Source organism: Ailuropoda melanoleuca, chromosome 18, assembly GCF_002007445.2.
Source record: "Ailuropoda melanoleuca isolate Jingjing chromosome 18, ASM200744v2, whole genome shotgun sequence".
Taxonomy (NCBI): domain Eukaryota; kingdom Metazoa; phylum Chordata; class Mammalia; order Carnivora; family Ursidae; genus Ailuropoda; species Ailuropoda melanoleuca.
In genome coordinates this window covers 7,340,564-7,360,307 of record NC_048235.1, presented here as the reverse complement: position 1 = coordinate 7,360,307, position 19,744 = coordinate 7,340,564, and the positions used below count along the sequence as shown (strand labels likewise).

Genomic DNA, 19,744 nt, shown 5'->3' with positions numbered 1-19,744 from the left:
TCCAGCCACTCTTGGGCCTCTTTCACTGAAATTCAGACACCCTGGCCTTTTGTTCTTATTCTAACATGCCAGGGCCCCCTGTAACTCAAAGATTTGCACTGACTGTGCCTTTTATCTGGAAGGAGTTTTGTCCAGATATCCCAGAGCTATCATTCTAGCATTTACTAAGGCTTTGCTTAAATGTCACTTCTCCACAATATATGTTCTGATAACCTTATTTAAAATTACACTCTCGCCACTATTATTCAACATAGTACTAGAAGTCCTTGCAACAGCAATCAGAAGACAAAAAGGGCAAAGGTATCCAAATCGGCAAAGAAGAAGTCAAACTGTCTCTCTTTGCAGATGACATGATACTCTATATGGAAAACCCAAAGGAATCCACTCCCAAACTATTAGAAGTTATAGAACAATTCAGTAAGGTGGCAGGATACAAAATCAATGCCCAGAAATCAGTTGCATTTCTATACACGAATAACGAGACTGAAGAAAGAGAAATTAGGGAATCCATCCCATTTACAATAACACCAAAAACCATACGTTACCTTGGAATTAACTTAACCAGAGACGTAAAGGACCTATATCCTAGAAACTATAGATCACTTTTGAAAGATATTGAGGAAGACATAAAAAGATGGAAAAATATTCCATGCTCATGGATTGGAAGAATTAACATAGTTAAAATGTCCATACTACCCAGAGCAATCTACACTTTCAATGCTATCCCGATCAAAATACCGAGGACATTTTTCAAAGAACTGGAACAAATAGTCCTTAAATTTGTATGGAACCAGAAAAGGCCCCGAATCTCCAAGGAACTGTTGAAAAGGAAAAACAAAGCTGGGGGCATCACAATGCCGGATTTCGAGCTGTACTACAAAGCTGTGATCACAAAGACAGCATGGTACTGGCACAAAAACAGACACATCGACCAATGGAACAGAATAGAGAACCCAGAAATGGACCCTCGGCTCTTTGGGCAACTAATCTTTGATAAAGCAGGAAAAAACATCCGGTGGAAAAAAGACAGTCTCTTCAATAAATGGTGCTGGGAAAATTGGACAGCTACATGCAAAAGAATGAAACTTGACCACTCTCTCACACCATACACAAAAATAAACTCCAAATGGATGAAAGACCTCAATGTGAGACAGGAATCCATCAAAATTCTAGAGGAGAACATAGGCAACAACTTCTATGACATCGGCCAGAGCAACCTTTTTCACGACACATCTCCAAAGGCAAGAGAAATAAAAGATAAAATGAACTTATGGGACTTTATCAGGATAAAGAGCTTCTGCACAGCCAAGGAAACAGTCAAAAAAACTAAGAGACAGCCCACGGAATGGGAGAATATATTTGCAAAGGACACCACAGATAAAGGACTGGTATCCAAGATCTACAAAGAACTTCTCAAACTCAATACACGAGAAACAAATAAACAAATCATAAAATGGGCAGAAGATATGAACAGACACTTTTCCAATGAAGACATACAAATGGCTAACAGACACATGAAAAAATGTTCAAAATCATTAGCCATCAGGGAAATTCAAATCAAAACCACACTGAGATACCACCTTACGCCAGTTAGAATGGCAAAGATAGACAAGGCAAGAAACAACAATTGTTGGAGAGGATGTGGAGAAAGGGGATCCCTCCTACATTGTTGGTGGGAATGCAAGTTGGTACAGCCACTCTGGAAAACAGTGTGGAGGTCCCTTAAAAAGTTAAAAATTGAACTACCCTATGACCCAGCCATTGCACTACTGGGTGTTTACCCCAAAGATACAGACGTAGTAAAGAGAAGGGCCATATGCACCCCAATGTTCATAGCTGCATTGTCCACAATAGCCAAATCATGGAAGGAGCCGAGATGCCCTTCAACAGATGACTGGATTAAGAAGCTGTGGTCCATATATACAATGGAATATTACTCAGCTATCAGAAAGAACGAATTCTCAACATTTGCTGCAACATGGACGGCACTGGAGGAGATAATGCTAAGTGAAATAAGTCAAGCAGAGAAAGACAATTATCATATGATTTCTCTCATCTATGGAACATAAGAACTAGGAGGATCGGTAGGGGAAGAAAGGGATAAAGAAAAGGGGGGTAATCAGAAGGGGGAATGAAACATGAGAGACTATGGACTATGAGAAACAAACTGAAGACTTCAGAGGGGAGGGGGTGGGGGAATGGGATAGACTGGTGATGGGTAGTAAGGAGGGCACGTATTGCATGGTGCACTGGGTGTTATACGCAACTAATGAAGCATCAAACTTTACATCGGAATCTGGGGATGTACTGTATGGTGATTAACATAATATAATAAAATAAAAAAAAATAAAATTACAAACTTTATCCTTAGAATTTCCTAGCCCTTTCTGTTGTGATACTTATTTTTTTTCCCAATAACACTTAACGCCCCCTAAGATAAAACCTAGTTGACTTATTTATTATGTTTGTGTTTGTCTCCACACCCCTTTATTTATTATGGTATGCATCTTTAACTTATCAAAATATCAACCTTCAGGTATTATGTTGCTTTACACATGACAAGGGACAAATTTACAGTAGTATAATTTTATTGATCTTCCTACCACCCTCTGTGCTATGGTAGTAACCTACAAACACCCACACACGTTTTCCAATGCTGCTGTCATGAACTAGAACAAACTTAGTGGCTTAAAATGATGCTAATGTATTATCCATCATGAGGTCAGACATCCTAAATGGGTTTCTCTTTTTTTCTTTCTTTCTTTTTTAATTATGTTATGTTAGTCACCATAGAGTACATCCTTAGTTTTTGATGTAGCATTCCANTTTATGGTATGCATCTTTAACTTATCAAAATATCAACCTTCAGGTATTATGTTGCTTTACACATGACAAGGGACAAATTTACAGTAGTATAATTTTATTGATCTTCCTATCACCCTTTGTGCTATGGTAGTAACCTACAAACACCCACACACGTTTTCCAATGCTGCTGTCATGAACTAGAACAAACTTAGTGGCTTAAAATGATGCTAATGTATTATCCATCATGAGGTCAGACATCCTAAATGGGTTTCTCTTTTTTTCTTTCTTTCTTTTTTAATTATGTTATGTTAGTCACCATAGAGTACATCCTTAGTTTTTGATGTAGCATTCCATGATTCATTGTTTGCTTATAACACCCAGTGCTCCATGCAATACATGCCCTCCTTAATACCCATCACTGGCCTATCCCAATCCCAAACCCTCCTCCCCTCTGAAGCCCTCAGTTTGTCTCCCAGAGTCCACAGTCTCTCATGGTTCATTCTCCCTTCTGCTTACCCCCCCCTTCATTCTTCCCTTCCTTCTCCTACTGATCTCCCTGCTATTTCTTATGTTCCATAAATGATTGAAACCATATGATAATTGTCTTTCTCTGCTTAACTTATTTCACTTAGCAATATCTCCTCCAGTCTCGTCCATGTTGCTGCAAATGTTGGGTAATCATTCTTTCTGATGGCTGAGTAATATTCCACTGTATATATGTACCACATCTTCTTAATGCAGTAATCTGTTGAAGGGCATCTCGGCTCCTCCCACAATTTAGCCATTGTGGACAATGCCGCTATGAACATTGGGGTGCATATGGCCCTTCTCTTCACTACATCTGTATCTTTGGGNTTGCTGCAAATGTTGGGTAATCATTCTTTCTGATGGCTGAGTAATATTCCATTGTATATATGGACCACATCTTCTCAATGCAGTAATCTGTTGAAGGGCATCTCGGCTCCTCCCACAATTTAGCCATTGTGGACAATGCCGCTATGAACATTGGGGTGCATATGGCCCTTCTCTTCACTACATCTGTATCTTTGGGGTAAATACCCAGTAGTGCAATTGCTGGGTCATAAGGTAGCTCTATTTTTAACTTTTTGAGGGACCTCCACACTGTTTTCCAGAGTGGCTGTACCAACTTGCATTCCCACCAACAGTGTAAGAGAGTTCCCCTTTCTCCACATACTCTCCAACATTCGTTGTTTCTTGCCTTGTCAATTTTTTGCCATTCTAACTGATGTAAGGTGGTATCTCAAGGTGCTTTTGATTTGAATTTCCCTGATGGCTAATGATTTTGAACATTTTTCATGTGTCTGTTAACCATTTGTATGTCTTCTTTGGAAAAGTGTTCATATTTTCTGCCGATGTTTTTTGATTTGATTATTTGTTTCTCATGTATTGAGTTTGAGAAGTTCTTTATAGATCTTGGATACCAACCTTTTATGTGTAGTTTCATTTGCAAATATCTTATCCCATTCTGGCGTTGCCTCTTTGTTTTGTTGACTATTTCCTTTGCTGTGCAGAAACTTTTTATCCTGATGAAGTCCCCAAAGTTCATTTTTTCTTTTGTTTCTCGTGTCTTTGGAGATGTGACATGAAAAAAGTTGCTGTGGCTAATGTAAAAGAGGTTTCAGTCTATGTTTTCCTCTATGATTTTGATGGATTCCTGTCTCACCTTGAGGTATTTCATCCATTTGGAGTTTATCTTTGTGTATGGTCTGAGAGCGTGGTCAAGTTTCATTCTTTTGTATATAGCTGTCCACTTATCCCAGCACCATTTATTGAAGAGACTGTCTTTTTTCCACCGGATGTTTTTTCTTGTTTTGTCAAAGATTAGTTGCCCATAGAGCTGAGGGTCCATTTCTGGAGTCTCTATTCTGTTCCATTGGTCTATGTGTCTGATTTTGTGCCAGTACCATGCTGTCTTGGTGATCACAGCTTTGTAGTATAGCTTGAAATCAGGCAATGTGATGCCCCAGCTTTGTTTTTCTTTTTCAACATTTCCTTGGTGATTCAGGGTCTTTTCTGGTTCCACACAAACTTTAGGATTGTTTGTTCCAGCTATTTAAAAAAAATGTCACTAGTATTTTGATCAGGACGACATTGAAAGTGTAGTTTGCTCTGGATAGCATAGACATTTTAACTATGTTGATTCTTCCGATCCATGAGCGTGGAGTGTTTTTCCATCTTTTTGTGTCTTCTTCAATGTCTTTCATCAGTGTTCTCTAGTTTCTAGAGTATAGATCCTTTACCTCTCTGGTTAAGTTTATTTCAAGATATCTTATGATTTTTGGTGCTATTGTAAATGCAATGGATTCCCTAATTTCTCTTTCTTCGGTCTCATTGTTCGTGTATAGAAATGCAACTGATTTCTGAGCATTGATTTTGTATCCCGCCACATTACTGAATTGCTGTGTAAGTTCTAGTAATTTGGGGGTCGAGTCTTTTGGGTTTTCCATATAGAGTATCATGTTGTCTGCGAAGAGAGACAGTTTGACTTCTTCTTTGCCAATTTGGATGCCATTTATCCCTTTTTGTTGTCTGATTGCTGTTGCAAGGACTTCTAGTAAAATGTTGAACAATAATGGTGAGAATGGGCATCCTTATCGTGTTCCTGATCTTAAGGGAAAGGCTTCCAGCTTTTCCCCATTGAGAATGATATTCGCTGTAGACTTTTCATAGATGGTTTTTATGAAATTGAGGAATGTACCCTCTATCCCTACACTCTGAAGGGTTTTAATCAGGAAAGGATGCGTATTTTGTTAAATGCTTTTTTGCATCAATTGAAAGGTTCATATGATTCTTGACTCTTTACTTGTTGATGTGATCCATCACACTGATCAATTTGCCAATGTTGAACTACACTTGCATCCCAGGGATGAATCCCACTTGTCCTGATGGATAATCCTTTTAATGTACTCCTGGATCCTATTAGCTAGGATCTTGTTGAGAATTTTGGCATCATATTCATCAGGGATATTGATCTGTGATTCTCCTTTTTGATGGGGTCTTTGCCTAGTTTGGGGATCAAGGTAATACTGGCCTCTTAGAATGAGTTTGGTAGGTTTCCTTCTGTTTCTATTTTTTTGAAACAGCTTCAGGGGAATAGGTATTATTTCTACTTTGAATGTTTGGTAGAATTCCCCGTGGGAATCCATCAGGCCCTGGACTCTTGTTTTTTGGAAGGTTTTTGATCACTGCTTCAATCTCTTCATAATTAATCAGTCTGTTTAAAGAATCAGTTTCTTCCTGTTTCAGTCTTGGTAGTTTATAGTTATAGTTTCTTGGTAATTATATAGTTTATAGGTTTCCAGGAAGGCATCCATTTCTTCCAGGTTGTTTAATTTATTGGCATATAGATGTTGATAATAGTTTCTAATGATTATTTCTATTTCCTTATGTTTATCGTGATCTCTCCCCTTTGATTCATAATTTTATTAATTTGGGTCCTTTCTCTATTCTTGTGAATACGTCTGGCCAGTGGCTTATCAATCTTATTTATTCTTTCAAAAAACCAGCTTCTAGTTCTGTTGATCTGCTCTACTGTGTTCCTGGTTTCTAATTCATTGATCTTTGCTCTAATCTTGATCATCTGCTTTCTCGTGGGTGGGTTAGGCCTGTTCTTCTGTTCCAGCTCCATCTTCTTAAGGTGAGAATATAAAGACTGCATTTTAGATTTTTCTTTTCCTTTGAGTGAAACTTGGATGGCTATGTATTTTCCCCTTAGGACCACATTTGCAGTGTCCCATAGGTTTTGGACCAATTTGTTTTCGTTCTCACTGGTTTCCATAAATTACTTAAGTTCTTCTTTAATCCCCTGGTTTGCCCAATCATTCTTAAGCAGGATGGTTCTTAGTTTCCAAGTGTTTGAGTTTCTTCCAAATTTTTCCTTGTGATTGAGTTCCAGTTTCAAAGCTTTGTGGTCTGAGAACATGCAGGGAGTTATCTCAGTGTTTTGGTATCAGTTGAGACCTGTTTTGTGACCCAGTATATGGTCTATTCTGGAGAAAGTTTCATGTGCATTTGAAAAGAATGAGTATTCTATTGTTCTGGGGTGCAGTGTTCTATATATATCTATGAGGTCCATCTGGTCCAGTATGTCATTCAAAGCTCTTGTTTCCTTGTTGATTTTCTGCTTAGGTGATCTGTCTATTGCTGAGAACAGAGTATTGAGGTCCCCTACTATTAATGTATTACCTATATGTCTCTTTATTCTGGTTAAGAGTTGGCTTGTGTATCTAGCTGCTCCCCTGTTGGGGGCATAGATATTTATAATTGTTAGTTCCTCTTGTTGGATACACCCTTTAAGAATAATATAGTGTCCTTCTGTATCCCTAACTACAGTCTTTAGCTTAAAATCGAATCTGTCTGATATGAGAATTTGTAGTCCAGCTTTCTTCTGAGGTCCGTTGGCATGACAAATTGTTCTCCATCCCTTCACTTTCGGTCGGGATGTATCTTTAGGTTCAAAATGAGTCTCTTGTAGACAGCAAATGGTTGGATCTTGTCTTTTCATCCAATCTGCAACCTTGTGGCATTTTATGGGAGCATTTAGGACATTCACATTGTGAGTGATTATTGAAGATATGATTTTAATGATGTCATGCTGCCTGTGAAGTCTATGTTTCTATAGATTGTAAATTCTGGTTAATTCTGTTCTGTATCACTCCTGGGGTCTTTTTATTTTTATAGAATCCCCCTTAATATTTCTTGTAGGGCTGGCTTGGTGGTCACATATTCTTTCAGTTTCTGCTGGTCTTGGAAGGTCCTTGTCTCTCCAGCCATTCTGAATGACAGCCTTGCTGGATAAAGGATCCTTGGCTGCATGTTCTTCTCACTTAGTGCTCTGAATATGTCTTGCCAGCTTTTTCTGGCTTGCCAGGTCTCTGTAGCAGGTCTGACATTATTCTGATGTTCATCCCCCTGTAGGTGAGCATTCTCTTCCCCCTGGCCACTTTCAAGATTGTATCCTTGGATCTAAGATTTGTGAATTTTACTATTATTTGACATGGTTTTGCTCTGTTCTCATTGATCTTGGGAGGGGTCCTTTCTGCCTCTTGGACACAAATTTTTGTCTCCTTCCTCAGATTAGGGAAGTTCTCAGCTACAATTTATTCAAATATCTCTTCTAGACCTCTCTCTTTTTCCACCCCCTCAGGGATGCAAATGATTCTGACATTGTAATGTTTTATTGAGTCAGTAATCTCCCATATTCTAAATTCTTGAAATTGTAGTTTTTTAAGCCATGTTCCCTCTTTTTCCTTCTTTTGTATCATCTCATCATCCAACTCACTTATTCGTTTTTCTGCCTCATTTACCCTGGCCTTCAGAACATCCAGTTTAGACTGCATTTGATTCATAGCATTTTTAATTTCTCCCAGATTTGCTGTCATTTCCACCCTTAGAGATTGTATATTTTCATTAATATTTTTCTGAATATTTTTTTCTAGCCTACACATCATCCTGACCATTTTTACTCTGAACTCCATTTCTGACAGTTTGGTTATATCCATATCCATCATTTCTGTGGCAGAGGTCACAGTCTTTGTTTCTTTCCTTTGTTGGGGGTTCCTCCTCCTTGTCATTGTGATGAGGAGAGGTTGCGGGGTTGCCCAGAGCCCAAATTATTGACCAGGACCCAAGCAATGTGCACTTGTTTTATAGGGACCTTTGGGATGTGGGCTTCTTGATTTTTCAGCCTGCCTTCTAGGGGAGGGGCCTGCTGCGCTGATACTCAGGCAACACTGTTTGGGTAGAGTTGTCCTGTCCCCTGTGGAGGGGGGATGGGCTTGGTGAGAATCAGTTTTGGGGCTTTTGTTCTCTGGCAGCTTTCCCTTGTGGTTTTCTGTGATTCTTCTGAGAGTCAGAGCTGCAGTGGCCATATCCAAGCCTCTGTCTCAGAACAGAGAGATTGCAGTCTGCTCTCCACTGAGCTCTCCTGGCCACTTTAACTGTGTTTCTGTTGGTGCTGCTAAAAACCCTGCAGTGTCCTGGGATGTGCGCCCCACAGCCACTCTCCCAGTCCTTGCTTCCAGGGCTGGCATGTCTCTGCCCTTTGTGCTTCTAACACCGTCAGCCGTCCCGGTTTCCGCTCGCACTCCCAAGCTCCCTGTTTCAATGTGTCTCATGCGCTCTGAAGCGCTGGTTTTCAGTCAGGTCATGCACATGCTCCCGAGCTCCCAGTTTCAGTCTGGTTACAGTGAGCGCACTGGAGCTCCAGTTGTCAGTTTGGGCATATGCGCTTCAAGCTCCTGGTTTCAGTCTGGTTTCTTGGCAGCTACCAGTCTGCGAGTCTGGCTGGCTCCCCAGCGCAGGTGGCTACCGCTTCCCAGTGCCCGAGTAGGGTGGCTCCCTCCCCCTTCCATTTATCTTCCGATATCTGTGCAGGGATTCCTGGCTCCCTGCTTCATACCTCAATACTCAGTGCTGGAGATGTTCGTTTGTAGAGATCCAGATGTATCTTCCTGCGTCTTGGGCTGATTTCATGGGTGTTCAGGATGGTCTGGTAGATAACCAGCTCGACTCAGTGGACTAGCTGAAAAAAGGTTCCTTACTCCTCCGCCATCTTTTTTCCTCCTCCTAAGTGGGTTTTTCTAGGCTAAAATCAAGGTTGTGTTTATTCAAGAGGCTCTAAGAAAAGATCTCTTTTCTGGGTGGCACAGTGGTTAAGTGTCTGCCTTCGGCTCAGGGTGTGATCCCGGCGTTATGGGTTCGAGCCCCACATCAGGCTCTTCCACTATGAGCCTGCTTCTTCCTCTCCCACTCCCCCTGCTTGTGTTCCCTCTCTCGCTGGCTGTCTCTATCTCTGTCGAATAAATAAATAAAATCTTAAAAAAAAAAAGAAAAGATCTCTTTTCTTACCTTTCCAGCTTCTTGAGGGTCCCTGAATTTCTGGGCTTGCGACCCTGCCCTGTTTCAGTCTTCAAAGCCAGCAGTGGCTGGTCAAGTTTTTCCTCATATCATTATTACTTTGACACTGACTTGTCATGGCTACCTATTACACCTTTAAAAACTCTTGTGACTACATTGGTTTCTCCTTGGGTAAGCCTGTTTAGTTATTTTTTTTTAAAGGGTGGAATTTAATCTTTATTTATAGGACACTGCAAGATGTCCAAGAAAGAAGAAACCCATTGAGAAGAGGAGCTTCGTATGGTCTGTACGTTTTGGAACTGGTCAACTATAGTTCCACTGTAAAAAGTGCTACAATAATAAAACACATTTAAAAAGAGTTCTTAGTAGAGAAACAGTAAGACAAACTTTTACCAGAGTACACAACAAACAACTTTGTGCCTCAGCTGTACAATCTAAAAGCTAAAGGTCCCAGGAGTGCCATCCTGAACTTGGAACTGACAGCCTTTGGAGGTAGTTCCTGGCACAACCTTCTGATCTTCCTCTTCCTCTACAGAGAAATACTTCTCAATCAAGTTAAATGAAGCTTTGTACACAGACTCCTTTTCATGGTTTTGTAGCTTGCATTTTGTCCAAACCTCCACATTCTTCCATCATTATTATACTAAGTTTCTCAGTTTCACTTAGTTTCTCAGCAGCCTGAAAGGCATCCAGGATAGCCAGAATAATCGTGGTATCTTTTGCAGTTAAAAGATTCATCAGTGGTTCTCTTATGCCACAGTGAATGAGGTATACAATCTGTTCATCTGTCCTGCCACTTGTAGAGTTGGTCACAGCCCAGATAGCTTCTTTTGTGTCGTATGCTTTGCCTTAGAGAGAACACCAACAAGGAATGGGACAATCCATGACTCACAACTTGTTGTATCTGGTCCTGGAGACCAGCTGTGATGTTTGGTGTTGTCCATGTGGCTTCCTTCGGAATATTAGTTTTGGGGTTTGTTAGGCTGGGAAAGACAGCAAGTTCTTCCACATCTATTATAACCCGAGTCTGTTCATCTGTCCCAGTGATGATATTTCCTATGGCTCTCAGTGCAAGAGTCACAGTGGGCAAATCAGTAGCTCCTACAAGCTTCAGCAGTTGGGGCACACTCCTGTTTTCACAGCCATTTCAATCCATTCATTTGGACCATCAGTAGGGTAGGAAATGGCCCAGCAGATATCTGCTAATACTTCTGGATCATTGTGATGCAGGAGACAAACTAAGGTAGGAAAAATCTTCTCAACAGCATCTAACAGCGGTGCAGGATTCTTGTTGTGACAAAGGTTTGAAAGTGTCCAAGTAAGGTTACGTAAGTAACCACATGCTAATGATGACATATCAGGAACTGCAAGGAGAGCCAGTAGTGGGTCAACTGCATGGTACTTGATAGCCAAGACTCAAAAAACTGAACCATCACCTGCAATGTTTCCTAGAGCCCATACAGATTGTTCACTGATGTGGGCCTGGGAAGATGCGAACAGAGAAATGAATGTTGGGATAGCACCTCCATCTACCACAGCCTTGGTCTGTTCTGATGTCCCAAAAACAATGTTAGTGAGAGCCCAAGCAGATTCAAACTGAATGGGACTACAATCAGTTCTGCCCAAGAAGGACACAATTTTGGAATCAAACCACCTGGATTATATTGTTCTTCCCTTGAAAGCCATTTCCTAGTAGCTTGAGTAGCCTGGAGCTGGCTTTCCAAATTGTTGCTATTTATGCCTTTGACAATATCATCAACAGACCAATTTGCAGTGCCCTGGTTGTTGCGGTTTTCCTGCAGTGGAGAGGTAGCATCATCAGGAAATGAGTTTAAGTTTCTCCTTCTCAGCATCTGGTCATCCTTCTTAGCTTTCCTCAGCTCCACATCAACTTCTATTAGGTGCTGCTTCATTTCCGTACTGTCTTTCCCCTTGTTCTTGAATCTGTTAAGGCGGGCAGCTGGTGAATTAGCATTCTCTTTGTGGAAATGGTTATGGGACAAAGGGAGAAAGCTACACAGCTGGCTGAGGCTTCCAAAGGAGGCGGTGGGGGGTGGACAGGCTGTGGGTCAGTTGTCCTCAAAACATGTACCATGGATCAGCCCAAAGACAGATAATACTGTTTAAACATCTTTTGATCAGCACATTGAATTCCATCTACTACCTTGCTTCACTTTTGCCATAGAATTAAATATATTCACAAATTTTGAAGGTTAAAACCTGGAAATTGTTGGGAAGCCATTTATTCTGCCTATCACAATATGTATTTTTTTAAAGATTATTTATTAGAGAGAGAGAGCACACGAGCAGTGGGGAGGGGCAAAGGGAGAGGGAGAAGCAGGCTTTCCACTGAGCAAGGAGCCCAATGGAGGGCTTGATCCTAGGACTCTGGGATCAGGACCTGAGCTGAAGGCAGATGCTTAACCAAATGAGCCACTCAGGTGCCCCCACAATATGTATTAAAATGAGAAAATATACTTTTAATTTAAATGATTATTTTTTAATCTCATAAATATTACTTTTAAGGGGCCTTTTATTCCTTGATGTAGATATGGGCTTCCTCAACATTTCTCATTTTGCTAGTCTCCAGGAATAGGACTCTCCTCAATTTTGATGGTATGAAGATACATTTATTTTGCATGAATTTTTGAAGAATATTTTTTTGAATATAGAATTCTAAATTGACTAGGATTTACTAGTTTATTCTCATATCACTTACAAATGGCATTTTTTCACCCTCTGGCCTCATTGTTTCTGAAGGTGGTCATCTATCGTTTATATCACATATGCCCTGTATGCAAAGTGTCTCTATTCTCTGACCACTTTTAATATTTTTTCAATTAATTTAGCTTTTTACAAGTTTCAATTAAGATGTGCCTAAATATGATTTCCTTTGCTTTTTTTGAGTTTCAATGAGCTGCTTAGATTTGTGGCTTGATGCTTTTCATCAAAACAATTATAACATTATCTCTTCAAAGATTTTCCCTATTTTCTCTCTCTTTTTCAGCTAGTTCTTCACTTATACATATGTTAATTCCACAAATCTTAGAAGCTCTGCTTATTTATATAGTTTGTATGTTTTTTCAGTTTATATAATATTTGTTGATATTCTGCAAATTAGAATGTGATGAAAGTAAATGAATGCTATTATTTGTTTTGGTTGTTTTGTTTTGTTTTGTTTTTTGTTTTGTTTTTTTGTTTTTTTAATTCCAGGCTTTAAGTCACATTGGTTTTAAGAACTCATGAAATTCAGCCCTGTCTCTCTTTCAAAGCAAAATGTTATGGGAATTTATCTTCCCCATGCAGGGTCCCCATGTGATACTCTGTTTCTCAGCCTTCTCTGTGACCCCAGCTTCCTTCCCACTATGGATGGCCACCGTTCATTTTGCTCCCAAACCTCATTGCCACCTTTCTTCTTGCCTTCTTCTCTGTGGTCTCTTCTCTACCTTAAGATGCGGAGTTTGTTCTGCCAGTTTTCAGGTCATTTTTCAGGTTATTTACACTGATGTGAGGGTAACCCAGTTGTATCCATGGGATGAGGTGGGCTTAGGGTCCTCCTACTCTGCCATCTTCCCAGCCTCTGAAATCTTCTAGGTCCTACTTCTAGGCTATCTGAGGATTTGCTCTCATTGTCTGTTTTTTCCCTTTGAATATGAATCATATTCCTGGTTCTTCATGTCTCGTAATTGTTGACTGCATTCCTGCTATTGCGTATGTGAGAAAACAAAAGTAAATGATGTATGTCCAAGAAAAGAAAATGTCAGATTGCTACTGTAGGAGCTAAGTCAATCCAATCAGTAGTTGAGCTGTTATTGAACTTTATTTGCTTTAGTTAGAGTCATTTTTTCACCACTAGATTTGACTATTTTCAGGACAGGATTTAAACTTTTTTTTTTCTTTATAGCAAGGCTTGGGATCTGAGTATTGACAAAACACTGGAGATCTCTCTATGTTTCAGAGTCTAGTGACCAGTTTTCCAAACGATGATTGATTTCTCTGTGCTTTACAGCACACTTCCCAGCTTTTTGGATCACTACGTATTTCTCTTTGCTCTCTAATGTGAGTGTTCTGCCCCATCTTCAGGAATTGCAGTGCTCTTGGTGAAAGCTCTTTTTCCACCTCCACTTGAGGCAGAGGGACTAGCACACACGCAGGGGATTGTGTTCCACTTAGTGCCCTCCCCCTGCAGTTAGTAACTATTGATGTGCATTCAGGAAGATCCTTTGTGCGTTGGGGTAGTGGGCTCCAGTGCTTACTTTCAGTTCTTCTCTACCATCGCTTTATCCCACATGTACAATGTAGGCCCTGTGGGATAGAACTGGTGGGTAGGGGCAGATTTTCTCTCCATTTTGGGTTCTAATTCATTATACAATTTACATGCAGCCGTTGAAATTTCATTCTAAGTGTGTATGGCTTCTCCTTATCCCAATCTATGGGAGATTTGTTCCTTTTCCCATTATTCCTCAGTGGTTGAAGCCAGCAATGCATGTTTATTTCTGGTTTCAATTTATCTAGATTTTTTTTACATCTAAAATCTTTGATGGTTTTAAAAATTATGATCTCATAGCTTATCCAGTATATTCTAATTACTTTGGGAGTGATTTTATACCCAAAATGTCTACGTTTTAACTGGAAGCAAAAATACCCTTTGGTAAAAATTTTTGTTTTCTCTTTGATGAATTATCAGAGCAATTTTGAAAAGTGTTATTGCTATTAAAATTGAAAACAGTTTTAATTGTACTTCATACAAAATGTTTCATTCTGTGTATATTAGAAGCTGAGAATACAGTAGTGGGTCTCTGCTTTTCTTTTCAAAATGACTCTGGATAGTGTTAAATGTGGTAAATTTAATGTTGTCTTTTTCAGGAGTTAGTCAGTTTTGCTTTGTGGCAGCCATTTATGTTTCAAAACAGCTACAATGTGCTAAATAGTGGATGTGGCTTTTGCATACCTGATTGAGTATATAAATCACCTTATGGACAGGGACTAACCTTCATGGAAGTTGCTACCAGGTGGCAATGCAAAGTTGTAATTAGCTATAGTACCTAATTATAGCTCTTCAATGTCAGGGTGTGGAAAATCATTAGGACTCTAAGACAATATATGCCTTATTAAAATATAATCAGGCATCAATAGTATATTACCTTCTGTTAGAGGAGTGTGAACTTGAAAATACAGAAGAAGAATTAAAATATGTGTGTACATTATTCTGTATTATAGAATTATTTGAGGGGACAGAAAAATACATACAGATGATTAAGATGATAAAAATAATTAGGAAATCAGAGAAAATTAAGTAAAATAGACACAAAGTTAAATCACAAACGATATAAAATAAGTTGCTATAGTCTTTTTGCAGTATGAGAAAAAAGTTGAGCCCTAGGTTTTCACCTGTGTCTACATGGTTTTTATTGGTAGAGTGGTGGAACTTACAAATGTATATTAGATCATAATAGGGAAATGATTTTAATTTCTGTAGCTTAGATGTTACCTGTGATATGTAGTTTTTAAAATTGTTCCTCCAAGCCATATATTCTTTTGCTTAATCTTTCCTTAAGTTCCAGAAAACGATATTTGAACAGTTATTCTCATTAATTAGAGTCTTATCTAATACTTCAAGAATTCCTCAAATCCCTAGAAACTCCCTTGAGCAGAAACCCACCTAAGTGTCAATTCTCTTACCCCAAGCCTCACCACCCAAGTTTGGACTATCCATAGGAGACATGCCACGAGTTGCTGAAACAGATTGCCAGCAATGTTCTCTTCCTTCAGGCTGGCCATCCTCAATGATGCTCCCTTCACATCTGTTCAAGGGTTCCCCATCACTCTTACTGATAATATGATTAACATGAGAATACCAATTATTTCATAAGGATGGTATCTACAAGTTCTACCAGAATTTCAGGTAATAAATGCATCCTCTAAATTATCCATAAGTAGTAAAATACCACTTGATACATTTTGTCATACTCTGTCACATGAGATTCAGAATGTTCTCTTGTCCCTTTGTGGTGCCCTCCCAGAGAAGTTCATTATAAGGATTTCTTCAGCTTCTTCCTGTAGCCTCTCTCCATTGGTCTCAAACTCTACATCACAGTGTTGAGTGTGGGTTGTTTTCAGTTCCTTATATTTCTCTCCCTCACCCATGCACCTCAAGAAACTTCACAAACACATTCTATATTTTCTTTCAGCAAAAACTCAAAAAACCTCTTATAAACTAACTTACACAAATTGACTCAAGCTCCCCATCTTCTCCAGTTAATTGGAAACAATTTGATCAGCTAAAATTCTCTCTAGAATAACGTAAGATGTGATATACCTGCCTTAATTTTGAAAGTCCTAAACCCCAGTTTTTTTTGGCTTTCCAGAATTGCTCTGAAAGTATTTTTTCCAACATGGCAACAGAACTTTTCACATTCTCCCTTTGATTCTGAATTTACACATACAGAACAATTGTATTAGTCTTTTATGCCGACATCTCCCAATTTTTACCATTCTGCTGTAAAAGAGGTTCTCTTTCTAATTCTGATTCTCAAGATATCTTGATGCAAAATTTCTCCAGCTGATTCAACTGAGCAACTCATAAAACTACATTGTTAATCTGTTATCAGAATGGATTCTTACAATTACATTTTCAAGCAACATTCCTCTCTGACCAATTTAAAATAGTGTATGCTAGCTTGTGATAAAAAAACGAAGCAAAACAAAAAACCATGAAAAAACAAGGCTTATAAACCAATTTATAAAGAAAAATTTTCATATAAGCATATGAAGCTGAAGTAGTTTGTCTTTCAAGGTTTAACAGCAGATCTGTCATAAATACTCAGAAAAGCATAATCCGTTCCTATTTGTCATTATCCATTATTCTCAAGAACAGTATACAAACACAGAGCAAGCCCTAGAGTTACTGGAAGCGAGTTTCTGAGGGGGTTTCTTCTCTTGCTTATTTTTATAGTTAAAGAGCTAACTCCAGCTGCTTTTTATTGTGAGAACTTTGTACAAGAAATCACTATTCTTTATTCCCTCTCTTGCCAACCTTAGGTCCTTAATAGCAAACCATACTCTATCGAGTTTTATCTTGGTAAAATAAGCTTTGTTTCTTCCTTTTTTCCTCCAAAATTTCGAGACAATAAAATGAGTGTAGTGCTATTTAAGCAGTGAAAAAAGAAACACAATGTTGAGCTGCACCCTGAAGACATGTCTTTTGTATTATAATGCTTTTTATCCACAGATGTTAGTTGAAAATTGATATAATGGTGTTTCTTGTAAGTCTACCAGAAACAAAACAAAACAAAAAACATTTAAAAAGTAGAATAGATGTAATTGTATGTGATAAATGAGCCTGGTGGAATTGTACTAGAAACCCATAAGGAATAATTATCAGTGGCACCTGCAGAGGAATTATAAGCAGCTGCAGAATTTGATTTTTGAATAAGAAAATAGGAAAAATAACTTAAAAACTGGAATTAAGAATTGAAAAGTTACAGATCAGAATATGGAATGAGAAGATGATTTAATCAGGATTTCAATCCAAAAATAATATGGTGAAACATACCTAGAGCTTTTTTTTTTTTTTAAATCATTTTGGAAAAAAAATGTACAGGTTCATTTAGAGGGGAGATAGGAGAAGCATCGCATTTAAGTTTCACACAAAAATTGTGAGTCACACTTAGGAATATAGAAGTGTCTGAATTAATAAATTGGTTTGTTATCATGCTTAATAAAACTTATATAAGCTCTGAAGACAAAGAGATGCCCAATCTACTGTGTCATCTACAAGCTACATGGTCTTTGAAAGTTATCTGGCATTTCTGATCATTTGTTTACATAATTTTGTGGTGAAGATCAAATGAATTTGTATTTGTTTTGTGCTTAGTGCATACTACATATTTAGAAAAGGTGTATTCTCATTTTATCCCTTTTTATTGGTAATTTTACAAAACTTAAGGTCTTGAATATAGATAGGTAAATGATATATGCACAAAGGCAACTCTCATTATTTGGAGTAGTTATGTTCTATAAAGTGTCTGTGAACACTGCTCTTAGAGGAAACACACAGTTAGGTTCCTGTGAGCCTCTGGTCACGTTCTCATCAACCTATCAATACATGACCTTGTTCCATGTGTTTTTCTGTTTAGAAATCCTATGTAATACATATTTGTTAATTCATTGCTGAACAAAGCTTATCTAGCCAGTGCACAGTTGACTCTTGAACAATATAATATGGTTTTGAACTATGTGGGCCCACTTATATGCAGATTTTTTTCAATAAATACAGTACAGTACTGTAAATGTATTCTCTCTTATGATGTTCTTTATAACATCTTCTCTCTAGCTTACTTTATTGTAAGAACAAAGTATATACTATGTATCACATACAAAATATGCATTAATCAACTGTTTATATTATCAGTAAGCCTTCCAGGCATTAATAGGGGAGTAGTAGGTACATTTTGGGGGACTCAAAACTTATACATGGATTTTTGACTGTGCAGGTGGTCAGCACCCTTAGCCCCCACATTGTACAGGGGTCAACTGTATTTTCTTCATAAAGCACATCACAGCCTTCTTACATTTAGGAAACTATGCAGCACTTTAGCACTACACTTGGGGGCCGTTTTAAACAAACAAAAAAATCAACAAAGATTAAAAAATCATGGCCTTAAACGTATTACAAAAAAGACACTTGTTTATAGCATGAGATCTGACCAAGACAGAGTGTTTGTTGCCTTGTTTGACCTGAGTTGGGAACATGCTCATTGGGTGACTCAAATGTTTCTCTGCTCCCTGCATGTCCACAAATAACTGCAAAGTGCTGTGTATTGATTTTGGATAGATTGCATTTTTCCTCTCAAATGAGAAAACCGCAGAGGAAAAAAGAATGGAGAAAGTGTTTGGTACCCTAGTTTTCATATATATTAATATAATTATTTTTATTGTTGAAGGCTCAAGATTGAAGATTTCAAACTTGGAGAGAGCCAAAAGAAGGCAGACCATCAAACACTTCATGACTATTATTTTAATTGAGGAGAGTGGTGGGAATATTCAGAAATGTTTTGAACTTAGGTTAACCTGAAAATGATTTAAGTGAGTTATTTGAAACTTAAGAATTATAGGTTCTTAAACCGACTGTAAAAACAAAAAAAAATTAAGTGCAGAAAAAAAATAATTGAAAATTAAATTCCATCAACAGGAAAATAGTGAATCACTGCTGGAAAATTAGTCCTGGGATAAATGTTGAAATTCAGACAAAAAAAAAAGTATTCCTTTTCTGAAGTAACTGAGAACTCCCTGATATTGGATTGTATCTCTTTTTTCTGGTAAAACCTCATCCCATGAGATTATTATGGGACATACCTTTCTCTTAAACCAGGCTGAACTACTCTTCTTGAAGCTCTGTTGGTTGAGTTTTTCCACAATTGGATAATCTAGAATAATTCAATTTCTACGAAGAATATACCTACTAGTGGTTGTTTTTCTAAGAGCCTATATAGAGTTGTGCGTATTAGTAAGGTAGGATAAGACGAACAACTCCACCACGGAGTGTCAATGTTGTTTGAAAAAGAAGAGAAACCCTCAACTCAAGCATAACCCCTTCCAGTATCACTTAGTCTGCGCATATCTCTTCATCTCTAATGTACTTAACCTCCTACATACCTCAGTCATTGCACTTCTTCCTTTTTTCTCATTCTGTAATGTATTCCACTGTCTTCTGCCCACCTCTTTATTTTCCCTCTGTAAGAATACTGTCCTTGAAAATAGAGACTATGTCTTATTCATTAATGTGGTTTAAATCTTTACACTGTACTAGGTACATTGAACATTTTTCAAAGAAGTTTATCAAGTGGGGGCAGGAGGAGAGCTAGAATGAGCTAGAGATAGGGCCAGAGACTGAAAGTTATGAAATTCAGTTGTAATAACATGGTGAGAGGTGGCCCACTACATGTCACAGAGAGGAGAGAGTCTATTTCCAGCTGGGCAGTAAAGATGGTCTGGCTGCCTTTTCCTCCATCTGTTTTTTGATGATGCCATTTATACGTCAATATTCACTCAGAAAAAA

General features: G+C 38.4%; 1 pseudogene; it reads right to left on the bottom strand.

Moving 5' to 3' along the window:
- Positions 1-10,118: 10,118 nt before the first annotated feature.
- The window catches only part of LOC100479516, a 149,780-nt pseudogene continuing 140,154 nt past the window's right edge, over positions 10,119-19,744 (bottom strand).